The following is a 14,849-nucleotide window of genomic DNA, read 5'->3' as shown; positions in this document are numbered from 1 at the left end:
GTGTCACTTACTTAAGCAGGTTCCAGAAGAACCTATCATTATTTTTAAGTGGGGGGAAAGAAGGACACAATTCCATTGCTGTACTTACATTACTCACTCCAGTTCAATCCTTCAGCTGACTTATTTACTTTCATGAAAAGGAATCTATGTACTTCAAACTATTAGATCAGGTACCATGAGATACATAGTTTATGTTTTTGTTGCTATTCTTTAGATCATTTATTCCTTATCTTGCAGCCTTCTAAGGAGTGTGAACTTTCTTTTTAATCATCAACTTTAATTTGAACAACAAAAACGTTTCTGAAATTTGTTAGTAATTACTTAATCATATATATGTGTATATATAATAATCCATAATTTATTATTATTGTTGGTAAGAGAAACTCAATACATACAGCTGTAGTAGCAGATGGGATTTAAGGTCAGAACAGTAACCAACAACAATAGAAGGAGAAAAAAAAAAAATTTGGCAAAAGAGAATCTTTAGAACTTAACAATAATAAAGGTAACTTGTCTTTAAATTGTGTTGGACCTTGACAAAGAGAGTATCTTACATTAAAAGCAAAGGAACAAGTCTAACCAAAGTAATTATTACCAGGTTTCAAGTTTGCAAAGCAAGAAATATTGATAATACACAAATTGTGTTGCTGGAGTGAAAGGAAGAAAATCATTTTCCCTAGCAAATATTTGTTGGAAATACCATCTAGGAGCTATTATTTAGCTTATAAATTTAATGATTTTAGTTGCAGAAAGGCTTGCTTTACTTTGTGTGCTGTATCTATAGTAATAAATTATTGGTGGTAACTGGGCAAGTTACATTATGTTTCTGTGACTCAGTTTCCCACTCTGTAAAATGAGGATAATAATAATACCTACCTCAAAGCATTGCTGTGATTAAATAGTTAGCATACATAAAGTGCTTAGAAAAGATCCTGGATCATAGTAAATGCACTACAAGTGCTTGCTGCTATTGTTTTATTGTTGTTATTTACAGGAGTTAATTATGGAGTCAGAGCAGATTTAATTAAAATCCTAGACCACCAATTACTAGCTGGGTGATAGTGAGATCAACTGACATATTATTTAACCATTTTAAGCCTCTGTAAAATAACTGTGTCTTCCTCAAGCTAGGAAGAGTAGATGAGCTCATTTACAGCAAGCCCTTACACCTGTGTCTGGCACCAAGTAAATTTAGCTATTTTTAATAATAGTGAAAGTATGGGTATGGTCACATTCTTTGTCACATTAAAATAAGAAAATTAATCTATTCAGGTCAATAGAATTTGCCTATGTTTTCCAACCTTTTAAATTCATGAATTCCACCAAAATCAGCTCTCTTTTCCCTGAATACATGCAGACAATCCCTGATGGCTTACATCTGATATGGGGCTTTCTCAAGATTGCATGACAATATCTGACACAAATAAATGATTCTATAAGAATAGGTGCAAATGCTTCTTCTCAAATGGAAGGTAAAATGGAGCTGGCTTGTAAGGATGAGACAAGTGGCAACATACTCCGTTTTATGCACTTCTCCAGCAAGGTGGTATTTCAAACTCCACGGCAGATGGGAAAAAAACTTCAGGACAGCTTGTTAGAAAAGGACCCAGACTGCTAAGTCCATCACATCTCTCTTTTTCTTTCCTCATTAATTCTCTGATCCTTATTCCATTGTATAACTTAACTATCTCTATAGGCAAAAAAAAAAAAAAAAAAAAAAACCTGTATCTAGTTCTCACTACCACCCTTTAGAGGCTTGTACAGTTCTTGAGGCATAAGCCAAGAGGTTTTTCCTAAATGAGAAGCCAGCAGGAAACTTTCACCTGCTCGGCAGGTGAGCAACACTTGTCAGTGAATCTCAATGAACTCAGTACAACTGCTCTTTTGTTTCAGTGTTTGATGTTGCAGGTAGAGAAGATATTTCACTCCTATGAGTACTATAGGTCAGACTACCTCATTCAAACAGAAAAATATCACCAAAGATTTAAAAGAAAAGGATGAAAGGGAAAATATGGCTATACACAGAAGGAAAAAAATGTGTTTTATTTGGTTTTTACATAGATAGAATATTAGCTACTTAAATCAGACTGACAGAGATGTGCACTACATCTGTTTTGTACTCCCCTATCTTTCACTCTTGTTGAGAGATATCTCCCATGGATATCTCACACTGTTCACTTGGGGTTTCTTTTCTAATTAATGATTAATGCCATCACCTAATTACAGAGAGTGGCAGACTCTGTAATATGAAGGCTAGTCAGAAACTTTGAATTCCTGTGGTTTTCTTTTCAGTCTGTTACTAATTTGTGGGGCTAATATGTAACTTTACCTTATTATCTTTATCGGAAACAGGTAACAAAATTCTAAAATAAAGAAGGGAAATTCTGGAAAGGAAAACCCCAGACCCCATTTGGGTGGCCTGTGTGCCGGATCCAGACCACAGAAGTACTTCTGCTGGCAAATATTTTTAAAAGGTTTGGATTATAAGGCTAATATTTAAGAACAATAAGAAGTAGTGATGTGGATTTTTAGTTTCTCTTGAAAAACTTGAAAATCTGGCATTATTATACTGGAACACCTGCATGGCGAAAGTTGGCTAAGTATCTACTATTCCTTTCAGATGGATCATTTGCTCTCCAGTTTACTAGAGATTCTATACTGTCCTCTTGTCTAATCTATCCTGCCTCTTACCCATTTACTATAGTTAAATGGTATCTGTAAGTCTTCGATTTTAAGACCCCCTACCTCCAATTATCAAAAGGCAAAACCCTTCACCATCAAACTAAAAACCAAACAAACAAAAAGGACCATGTAGGTCACTCTGGTACTGCTGCTGGGGTTACACTGACCAATATGATCATCTCTGTTCTCAAGGAGAATCTAGAAATGGTGATCAAATGTACTCCAAAGATAATATAAGTAGTGCTATAAACCTACTAGTGCAGCCCACAAAGACCTAGGATACTTTGATAGTTTGGACATAGGAGAAGGGAACAGGAAAAAAGTTTGTAAACTACTCAAAGGATGTTTCTAGATAAGCTCTGTCCAGAGAAATATAATGCAAGACACAAATGTAATTTAAAAATTTCTAGTAGTCACAGTTAAAAAAAAAAAAAAAAAAAAGACATACTTGAAGTTAATTTTAATAATGTTATTCAGTTCAATAAATCCAAAATACTGTCATTTCAATGAGCAATCAATATACAAATGTTAATGAGATATTGCACTTATATTTTTCATACTAAATCTTTGAAAGACAGTGTGTATGTCTATTTATGGCACCTCCCAGTTGAGATGAGCCACATTTACAGTGCTTGGTAATTATGTGTACCTAGTAAAGAACAACATTTCCATCATTGCAGAAAGTTCTGACAGCATAGCACATTCCTACCAGAGGGAACCACGGAAATGCAGGCACACCAGATATATGAAAGCCCGAGTCATTTTCTGCAAATACTATGTCTATTTCAATTTGATTACAGGTCAGATGCATAAAAGTAACAGGCATAGGTCAGATGCTTGGGAAATTAGTCAAATATTTTGGCTACAAAAACACTACCAGGAAGTATTCAAACTGGCTTAAGCCATATACACTATTGATGCTGAATAATGAATGTGTGACAACCAAAATTTTTAAATTTCTAAGAAAATTTTCCAATCCAATAGTGATAAATGCACCTTTATGTATGAAATTATTGGCTTACATAACTGAATAGTCCAGAGATAGCTCTAACCTCTGGAATAGGTGGATTTAGGTACTTAAGTCATGAATTCAGAACTCAGTCTTGCTGTGTTTTGCTTTGCTTTATTTCCCCATTTATTAAGTATGTTGTCTTCTTGATGGCAAGATGGCAGGCAGAAGTTCTAGACTTTCTTCCTATAACCTTAGGTGTCTCAAGCTTTACTTATAGCAGTTTTGTCAAATCAACAATTTAAGTCCACAGGCTCTAATTAGTCAGGTTTAGATTATCTACTCATCCATAAATTAATTACAATAGCTAAGGGAGTATCCTCTCATTGAAGAAGCCTAATTCCAATACTTCCTCTTGAATTCCAGGGTATGGTCAGGCTATCTGATCACAGGTAGGTTGACTGATAGTCATTATTTAAAGGAAAAATGAAGTGCTCTTACCCGAAGGTAAATATATGGAAGATGGGTAGGCAAACCCAACTAATCCTTACTAGGTTAAATTGTGAAGAATTTTGGACACTATACCATAACTTTCAGATCAATAACTTTTTGTTAATATCTGGTTTTGTTCCCATGGTTAAGTTGGAGCCTCTAGAAAGCCTGCATGTTGAACAGTCCTCTGGTAGTTAACAATTAAGGGCAACAATTCAGCACGCATAACTTGCATATTATGCAGATACCAGTAGACAAATTCTTCAAAGAAACACAAAACTGTTAAAATTCTGCAATATAAGTGGTTGAAAAGTGGAAAAACTCAGTCTTTCAATAGATTGGCTACTCTAACTTTGAATAGTTTATCTTAATGTTTGAACTAATTAGTTAAGATATTATGTCTTATTAATAAGCTATTATGATCACTTCCCTTAAAACTCTATTGCACTATTTCCAGGTAATTTCTAATTGCTTTTAAATTTTTTCACTAAATTTATTCTTGAGTATTTCATTTAGGTGTAAGTAGATAAAGCATCATGCATAGGTATTCTGTAATATCTACACCTAGGTCTTACAAGTTTGAGTTTATACAACCATGATTTATTACTTCTGAATGATTTCTTTCCAATAAGGTTCTTAGGTGTTCACTTCCTTTCAAAGTTATTTTACTTTTAAAGAGTTCATTCTATTTGATAACACATTTTAATTTAGTCACATACAACGACATATTTAGTGTCAAATAAAATATTCAATACTTTGAGATAAATTTATCATGGACTTATATATACTACCAAAATAGATAGCTAGTGGGAAGCAGCCGCATAGCACAGGGAGATCAGCTTGGTGCTTTGTGACCACCTAGAGGGGTGGGATACGGAGGGTGGGAGGGAGATGCAAGAGGGAGGAGATATGGGGAAATATGTATATGTATATATATATATATACGTATATACATATATATGTATATATACACATATATGTATATATACATATATATGTATATACGTATATATATGTATATGTATATATGTATATATATGTATATGTATATGTATAGCTGATTCACTTTGTTACAAAGCAGAAACTAACACACTATTATAAAGCAATTATACTCCAATAAAGATGTTAAAAATTTTTTAAATTAAAAAAAATTTTTTTAAATTTATTATAAGCATTAGTGGGAAAACACTTCCAATTTATATAGCTTGAGTTTGGTTAACTCATAGCAGTGTTTGTAATAAGTACCCAAAAGGTTTTATTAATAATATCATAATATAAAATCTAATTTTAATAAAATAAAAAGCATTGTACTGTACTGCATCATTACATATGATATGAAGTTAGATTTTTAAAATAATATCATAAATTTGTACCATATTCCAAGTGATAATTTTTATAGATTGCTGTCATGTAATCATTTGTCTTTTGATAGTTTGCAAATGCCAACTTTATTATTCTAATAATAAACATAAATATAATATAAAAGCATAAGGTTGTATAGCAAGAGACTAGGTCTACAAAATTGCAATTACTTAGGAAATTCAGAGTTTAAAATCAGCTTCAGCTAAGTCCTGATTTAATTCTTATTTAATAGAAAGTGAAGTACCCAGCAAACTGCTTTACATATTTTTATATGCAACTAGGACTAACATTAACAAATAATTTTTAAATTATATTTTTATTCCATTATTCCCAAATATCCAAAGAGTGTCTTGAGTCTCTTAGGAAGACTATTGAGGCGATTTTGCAGAAGAATCAATGAACACAGTATTTTAGCCTAAACTATCAAGGAAATTAAGGACTCTGCATGTGTTTATTGAATGAATTACCAAAAAGCTTTACTATTAAGAAAGTGCTGTAGAATACCAGTCATTTCACCTTCAATAATGCAACTGTAATTTTAAGAATCCATTATGTGCATTTTAGTCACTCAATAGACAACTGTTGAATAAATCAATGTGTACTCAGCAATGGTTATCTTTTTGTTTTTCTTTCTTTTTTGGTATTGTTGTTGCTGTTATTACTATTCATTTTAATGCAGAGTATTGTGCCAAGGTAGAATAGTTTCAAATGAAGACAAGCCAAAGTAAGAGGTTTACTCTAGTTCAATCAAAGGTACTGAATGCCAACATTTCCTGCTCATAATAAAAGGTAATATTTTGAATTGTTTGCTTCTGAATACTGGTTTGAAACTCTTTGGAAGTTCTCCAGGTGCAGGTTAGCTATCAAAGTTTATGGAGCATAATTTTAACTTAGATCTTGGAAAAATTCAAATTCCCATACTTAATTCTAATTCCATAGGACTAATTCTATAAGGACTAAGAATCTGTATTTTAAACAAGTAACCCACATAACTTTTTAGCTGGCAATTCTCAGGCTGTATAACAAACACTGTACCTACCACTTAAATATATAATAATCTTTAGGCAACACTTGTTTTGTACCCTACCTCCATTCCCCACCCCTACAGCCATGGTCACTGAATTATACTTAATGTTATGTACTTAGCTCTAATCAAAGGTAGTGACATAAAAATTGACTATATAAAATATTACATATATTCCTTAAAACAACTATCAAAGATGTTACAAAATATTGTATTGTGTTAAACATATTTAATGTATTTAAAATATTAATTGCTTCTTGAACGTCAAAAAGAAAACTATGTTCAGCTGTAATACATGTAACAATTATCATTAGTATATTAGTATATTTCATCCTTTTGTTCATCATGATAAGTGCATGTGTGTGTGTGTCTCTCTCTCTGCCAATAACAAATGCATCAGAATCACCAGGGAAATAGTTTGAAAACCCACAGGCCTATCCACTCTACTGGAATGGAATCTTATTGAAGGTGTCCTCTAATATTAATTTTGAAAGTGTTTTCTAGGTATTTCAAACTTTGACCCCCTCAACTAAATTGAGAACCACAGCTATAGGCAGTGAGTAGAAATCATCCCCACAATGCAGATTAATAAAATTATTACCCTGCTCTCAAACAGTTCCTGCCAACAGATCTGCATGCATTTATAAATAAAACGTATAAAACAAATTCCAAATTCTCCTCTAAAAGAAAAATTCCTGTTTCCTCTACTCATAATACTTCAGACACCAACTGTGAGGATTTTTCCTGCACATCGAGCAATTCTGACACTAGCTACCTGGAGTTAACTCAGAGCGCACAGATTAAGGTCTTAGTCCCACAAGACTGTCCCTCATTTCAGATACCAATCGCAAGTCCAGGCCTCCCATACTTCAGCCAGCTGTAAAATGGGAGTTTGCATGACCCCCTCCTCTGGTTCAATAACTTGCTATAATAGCTCACATAACTCAGGGAAAAGCTGACATTTACCAGTTTATTATAAAGGATATAATAAAGAATACCGATGAACAGTCAGACAAAGAGGTAAAAAAGGCAAGATATACAGGGTGTGCACGGAGCGTCCATGCCTTCTCTAGACGGTGACGCCCTCTGAGGACCTCCATGTGTTCACCAACCTGGAAGCTCTCCAAATACTTTCTTTTACAGTTTTTATGGAGGTTCTATTACTTAGTCATGGTTGATTTGATTAAATCATTGGCCATTGGGGATTAACTTAGTCCTCAGCCCCTTGCTACACCTTAAGGGTGGAAATTGGGGCTGAAAGTCCCAACTCTCTAATCACATGATTGGTTCCTCTAGCAACTAGCCCCCATCATCTAAGAGTCACCTCTTTATCATAAACTCAGGTATAGTTGAAAGGGGCTTATTATGAGTAATAAAAGATGCTTTTCTCACCTCTATCACTTAAGAAACTGCAAGGATTTGGGGAGCCATGTACCAGGAACCGGGGATTGAAAAAAATTATGTATTTTTTATTATATCACAATATCACATTCTCCAATAGCACTGTTGAGTAATTTTTGATGAGATTTTCCAAACTAATGATTTTACGAAGACATGATTGGAAAAGAGTATTACACCTGATAAAATTTCTGTTTTGACTGTTCTTTTCAAACTTTCTCCCTCTCTTACTGAAATCTTTCCTCTATCCTAAAGCATCTAATTCCCTCACCCTACATCCTGACATACCATTCTGATGTACAGTAACTGAGTCCTCAGATTGGCATCCCATCCACTCCCATCCTCACAAGAACAAAAGCTGCTGCTCTTCTTCAGATCTACCCTCCTCTTTAAAGAACAAATTAATTTTTCTTTCCTGTCACTTCAGTAAATTGGAGTTCGCTGAAACATATGCCTGAAAAGAACGTAGTGGAGTCAATTATGTTATTATATTTAAAGTTAGGAGGTATCAAGGAAAGAAAGTTGTTACATAAAAGTAGATCAGAAAATCAGGGTGTCAAAAAGAACAAGGTTCCTATACATTATCTAGAACACTTGGGTCTGCTGGGGTTAGAACAATGAAGGTGGTATTGTCTCATGGAAGACCTACTGTTTAGTTCAGGCCTTTATTTCACATACCTCTATGAAGCTGACAGACATAATAAAATGAATCTATTCGTTGAACTGCTAAATATTTATAGTAATATTTGGACATTTTGGAAAAAAAGCAGCAGATATTATGATCATTCATGAATTTCCAAAAAATTTCATTAAAAAACTACAGAAAAATGATTCTTAATCCTGAGTGAAGTATTCACTGAAAACCTCAATACCTTAATTTCTATGTTTGTGGAATACATGTCACATTGAAACATCTTGCATTTCTCAGCATTCCTTCCTTTGGACATTGGTCAACACAGGTATTTTTAAATACTAAAATAGTCTCTAAATACCTACATTCTAGGAAAATAGAAATGCTCTAGCCCTGTATCTTTTTCTTTTCCCAATAAAGTATAGACTCTATTATGATGATGACACATATGATAAACACAGCCATAAAATATAAAGAATGAACTATTAAAAAATAAAGATTTATTTCAAATACATTGCTCTAGCTTAAGTAACCAAGCACTTAGGCGAACACTTCCTATGTTTAGGCATAAGCAATCATTTTGCTATGCAAGGTCATGTTTGGAAATGATAATCCAAGTCGAAGTATTTTGCCCCTAGAGTCTTCATTCAGAGTATTTTCCAGTGGTGTCACAAGTAGATAAATGCACCTAATTACTAGATTGTACATCCTGATATATGTTTATTTGACTATGCAAAGAACCCACCAAATGTATAATTTTCCCTTCTTAAAAAAACATAGTAATTTAAATGCAAAAGATATGTTAATCAGCATTATCATTGAGATTTTTCAAATGTCAAGTTAGGATGCTTGGAATGATCATTTTGCTGTCAGCAATAAAGCAGCTTACACTGGAAATCCATTACGGAAACATCTCAACAATCTCAAAAAAATGGAACTCAAAGTCCCCCTGTCAGCAAGCATGGTGCTGGCTTTTACATAATAATAATAATATGGCACCTACACAAACTATTTCCAACAAGAGTAGGGAAAGAAAGGTAGAACCCAGACTATAAGACTGTAGAAAAGAGTCGATAAAACAAGAAGAAGAACGCAATTTGAAAATGAAGGAAATAAACAGAATATGCTCTTCCAAATTACTGTACAAGTTCTTTTGAAGTACAAGTAGTCATTGCAATAGAAAAATTTGAAGTGGAGGCGTTTTAATCATATGATGAGTGGTGGGGACTCACCAGTGTAAGGGTGCTCCCATTAGCATTTCTTGCAGTAACTGTTATTTTAATTTGGCTGAAATAAACTATAATGCCCCAGAACAGTGATAAAACTGTATATAGGTTGGCAGCTTTTTTCCCTTTAGGAAAGAGATCCATTAAGAACGCTACTATTTTGATTTAAGAAAAAAAAATACTGTTACTCATTTTTATCAATGCAATATAGTCTGGAAACTCTTCTTCTGGTGTCCCCTCCATTAAACTATCTCATGTTAGATGTGTATTTTATCTTCAGACAGAAAAGTTTCATTTGAGGGGTTGTTTTCTAACTAGGAATTGACCCAAAAGTGCCTCCGATCTCCACCTCTGCCTTCCCCACTTCTCTTCCAAAGTTCTGAAAACTCTAAGGCATTGTTATTTTGTTATAAATTTTAATTAATGAGGTGAGTACGTATAAACATACCTATATCCTTTAAAAATGCAATCATTTCATTCCTGATACATTCAACTGTGTACTTTCTAAATAGAAAACAATGCATTGATTGTATGAGGTTTCAGTGTAAATGTTATTCCCCCTAAGTTCAAAATTAACATAATAAAATGCATCTAAAATTTTATAAACTGGTAGAAGAAAGAGAAGTGCTATTTTTAAAAGTCTAATTATTTTACCAGGGTATGGGCTGAATTTCAGCTTGTGAGTATACAGATGGAGACCTCTTAGGGATAAAATGTGTTACTTCAGGAAAGAGGCCATGAAAGCTTGAGCAAGGGGGAGGTTGCAGTGGGATTCTTCAACAAACGGGTAGAAGATTTGAAAGTAGAAACAACAGCGTAAATGCCGAATTATGTAATCAGAATAGAAAAAGAGATGAGGGATCAAAAAAATAATGATGTAAGTGGTAGAAAGCCTAGGAGACCTAGAGAACAGCAAAATTAGAAGAGAAAAGAGATAATACAATGAAAGATGATTAGCTTACATTGACATATTCTAAATCAATGGCAAGCATATTTGTTTAAAATGTAGAGATCTACATTTCTAGACGTGTGAGTGAGAAAGCATGAAAGCAGTGGAAGAGAGAGATAGTTACAGATTTATGCCTCAGTAGTCTCAGAGACTAAAGAGTGCTTTGGTCTCTCAAAAGATAAAATGTAAATATTATAGAGAAAACATAGTATACATATATCGATTCAGAAAATTTTCTATTATAAAACCTTATAAATTATGCCAAGAGACTGAATATTCAAGTAATATGATAATGTTGATAAATAGTTCTGCAATTTCAAGCACCATGGCTTGATAATGTGAGCGATTCTGTGATAAACACAACCAAAACTTCCTCATAACTCCAAGAAATTGAACAGTGAAATATCCTCAGAACAAAATTGAGGTTTGATCTTCTATTTTCTATTCTGTAAAATCTTTAAGCTGCCTGTTTTCCTCAGAAAACTCACTTGGGTATTGCTACTATGTTGCAACTTTATAACAAAGGCTTGAACTAATGACTTTGGTTGGTGTTTCTCCTCCCACAATCCTTATTATAGCAAGTTGACCTTAGATGGTTCTACCTCTGTCTTACTGTTCTATATCACCTTCATTTGAATCCAAGCTCCATTTCTTTTCAGGCAATAGATCTATAACTCGCCCTGGAGATTAACAAACTTACTGTGAAATATCCCAGAGTAGAGAAAAATAGCCAAATTATATATGGGGAAATCTAAGAAGCAGACTTTTAAAATAAGTGCCATTATCCTGATGTGGCTTTCCTAGAAGTCAGCAAATCACAAAAAATCCCCAAAAGCCTAGAATTTGACAAAGATTCTTTGCTTGATCAAACTTTAGTCAGTCTCCTCAACCTTCATCTAGGTACATCTATGCATTTCCTTGTAAAATCTAGTTTTAGCAAGAACCTTGGTAAGTCAGTTTAAACATAACCCCCCAACCCTGGATAGCTGATTGGGTTCCTCATCCTCTACCATCCCTCAGATGATGTCTGCTTTCTCTGGCCTGTATTCTGTGAGGTCATTTTATTCCCCTTACTCTTGATGTTTCTTCTTGGTAATTTTCTATTCACTGACCCCCACCCTGCTCCTTGGTAGTAAATTTTCACTTGCCCATGCTGTATTAGTAGTTGAGTACAATCTCTATCCCCCATGGTGAAATCCCATTGCAGTGGTCCCTGAATCTATGGCCATGGTCCTTAATAAAGTCCGCCTTGCCATCTTTAACAAGTGTCATTGCATATGTTTTTTCTTTAACACCTTCTATTATGCTGAAGCTATCTCCCCAATGAAGACGATGGGACGATAGTAACTGAAAGTAATATGCATTTTACTCTGCTTCAGTTTTCACAAACTGAATAGCCCCCTTTTCCAGAAAAAAAACAGAATCTTCCTGCTCATAGAGATTCAGTGGCTAGATGCAGAAGTATCAAAATGGCTGTTGACAGACTACATCATTTAAAGCAAACTTCTTTAGAATAAATAGATCATCTGTAGAATTCCCAAAGAAGAGGCAATAGATAAACTGTTGTATTTCCTACCGAATAAAATGATTCAATTTAGAAGGACTCTAGTAAGATCTTTCTAATTTTTAAAGTTAATTTTATGTATTTTTATATTTTAGAGATAAGAGAGAAACAAAACTTTCCTTCCTATGAAGGACATTTGTAGAAAATCTTAAAAGAAATGTAGGTTGAAGGACCTACCTGTGGTAAAGAAGAGATTTTCTGATGATTGGAGCCAAGATGAGGATTTCCTGCAGACTGAGGTTTCTTTAAGTGCTTCAGGGTCCCTGTCTGCTATTTTCTCATCTAATGTATCTTCACCTCTCAGCCCTTAATGACAGCGTTCTAAGAACCTAAAAGGGGGGAAAAAAGACATTTTTGAAAAGACTGCTGAGTTACAGCAAAGTCACCTTGTACTTGCCTCAGATGTTGTACACTCAGGAATATAAAACAGAAACATCTTGTTACAGCAGTCAACTTGCTGAATATATAGTCAGAGTGAAGAGGGTACGACACATCCAAGTAATATAAAAAAGGGGAAAAAAAGACTCTCACTGTATGTACAAGGCTAGTTTCGTTTCAAGAATTGCTTTTACAAAGGATGCTGCTGCATTTTGTTGGAGAAAGGAAGTGGCAGGCATGAGAGGAGATGGAGAGAGAAATGTAAGCAAGGTCATTATTCAAGACACATTTATGGATTGCCCACTATGCACAGTTACAGTGAAGAACAAGACTTAGACTGTTTTTCCAGAGTTTCCACTGCAGCTGTGTAAAAGATAACAAAATATGCAATTATAATGCAATGGGATAAATGTGATGGTGGTAGGTTATGCTGGAGTCTACATGTTTCCTAAATTTGGGAGGCGAAAAGACAGTAAAGGAAGACTTACCAGGAGAAAAGAAAAAACTTGCAACCAGAGAGCTGAAGGAAGTATAGCAGTTAACCAAGTTAGAACACTGGAGACACAGGTATAGAAAATTTTATATAAGAAGAGTGCAAGAGCTTAAAAGTGTAAGAAAGAGCTAAGTCTGGGAAGATGAGGAGACAAATCTCACCTTGACGTCTATGCCCTGTTTAAGAGGAGGGACCTGAACCTATAAATTACAATCAGATTTTGAGAAATAAAAGCAATGCCTCTTGGAGCGTCAGGCTCACTGGAGGCCTTAAAATCTTACTAAATATCTCTAGCAACTTTCTTTAAACTCATTAATAGAAGTTTTTCTAAAGTTAATCTCAAAGTGTTTAACTTTTTTTTAATGTGCTTTTGGATCTAAATCAAATGAATATATATAACATATGTAATTATTTTTTAAGAAACCAGCTTTTATTTTTTAAAGACTGAACAAAGAAACAAGTTTTTCTTTGGATTTGGCTAAGCTGGGATGCTGATAAAATGGCTGTTTGCAAATGGACCATTTGTGTCCATGGAGTAACATATATAGGCACCCATATAAATATGCATACACATATGTAGACATATATAAGCTTTTCTTTTCTTTCTTTTTTTTGACCCTTCTATCTTTTGGAATTAGGCTGGCAAACCTAAATGTTTAGGAATTTGTAATACTTTTGAAAAATGAGTTATTTTTATCTAATGAAGATATGCAACAGGCAATTTAGCAAAATAGTAAAAAAAAAAATGGCATATATCAAGTATTAAAATCTACTTGATCAGAGAGTCCTTCAAGATGGCGGAGGAGTACGATGTGGAGATCACCTTCCCCCCACAAATACTTCAGAAATACATCTACACGTGGAACAACTCCTACAGAACACTTACTGAACGCTGGCAGAAGACCTCAGACTTCCCCAAAGGCAAGAAACTCCCCACGTACCTGGGTAGGGCAAAAGAAAAACAGAGACAAAGAATAGGGACGGGACCTGCACCTCTGGGAGGGAGCTGTGAAGGAGGAAAGGTTTCCACACACTAGGAAGCCCCTTCACGGGCGGAGACTGCGGGTGGCAGATGGGGGAAGCTTCAGAGCCACGGAGGAGAGCACAGCCACAGGGGTGCAGAGGGCAAATTGGAGAGATTCCCGCACAGAGGCTCGGCGCCGACCAGCACTCACCAGCCCGAGAGGCTTGTCTGCTCACCTGCCGGGGCGGGCGGGGGCTGGGAGTTGAGGCTCGGGCTTCGGTCGGATCGCAGGGAAAGGACTGGGGTTGGCAGCGTGAAGACAGCCGGAAGGGGTTAGCGCACCACAGCTAGCCGGGAGGGAGTCCGGGAAAAGGTCTGGAGCTGCCGAACAGGCAAGAGACTTTTTCTTGCCTCTTTGTATCCTGGTGCGCGAGGAGAGGGGATTCAGAGCGCCGCTTAAAGGAGCTCCAGAGACGGGCACGAGCCGCGGCTATCAGCTCGGACCCCAGAGACGGGCATGAGACGCTAAGGCTGCTGCTGCCGCCACCAAGAAGCCTGTGTGCGAGCACAGGTCACTCTCCACACCGCCCCTCCTGGGAGCCTGTGCAGCCCGCCACTGCCAGGGTCCCGTGATCCAGGGACAACTTTCCAGGGAGAACGCACGGCACGCCTCAGGCTGCTGCAACGTCACGCCGGCCTCTGCCGCCGCAGGCTCGCCCCGCCTCCTCCGTACCCCT

This window comes from Balaenoptera ricei, chromosome 3 (genome assembly GCF_028023285.1).
Source record: "Balaenoptera ricei isolate mBalRic1 chromosome 3, mBalRic1.hap2, whole genome shotgun sequence".
In the NCBI taxonomy this organism is placed as follows: Eukaryota; Metazoa; Chordata; class Mammalia; order Artiodactyla; family Balaenopteridae; genus Balaenoptera; species Balaenoptera ricei.
The sequence above is the reverse complement of the archived record's forward strand: the minus strand, read 5'-3'. Positions refer to the sequence as shown.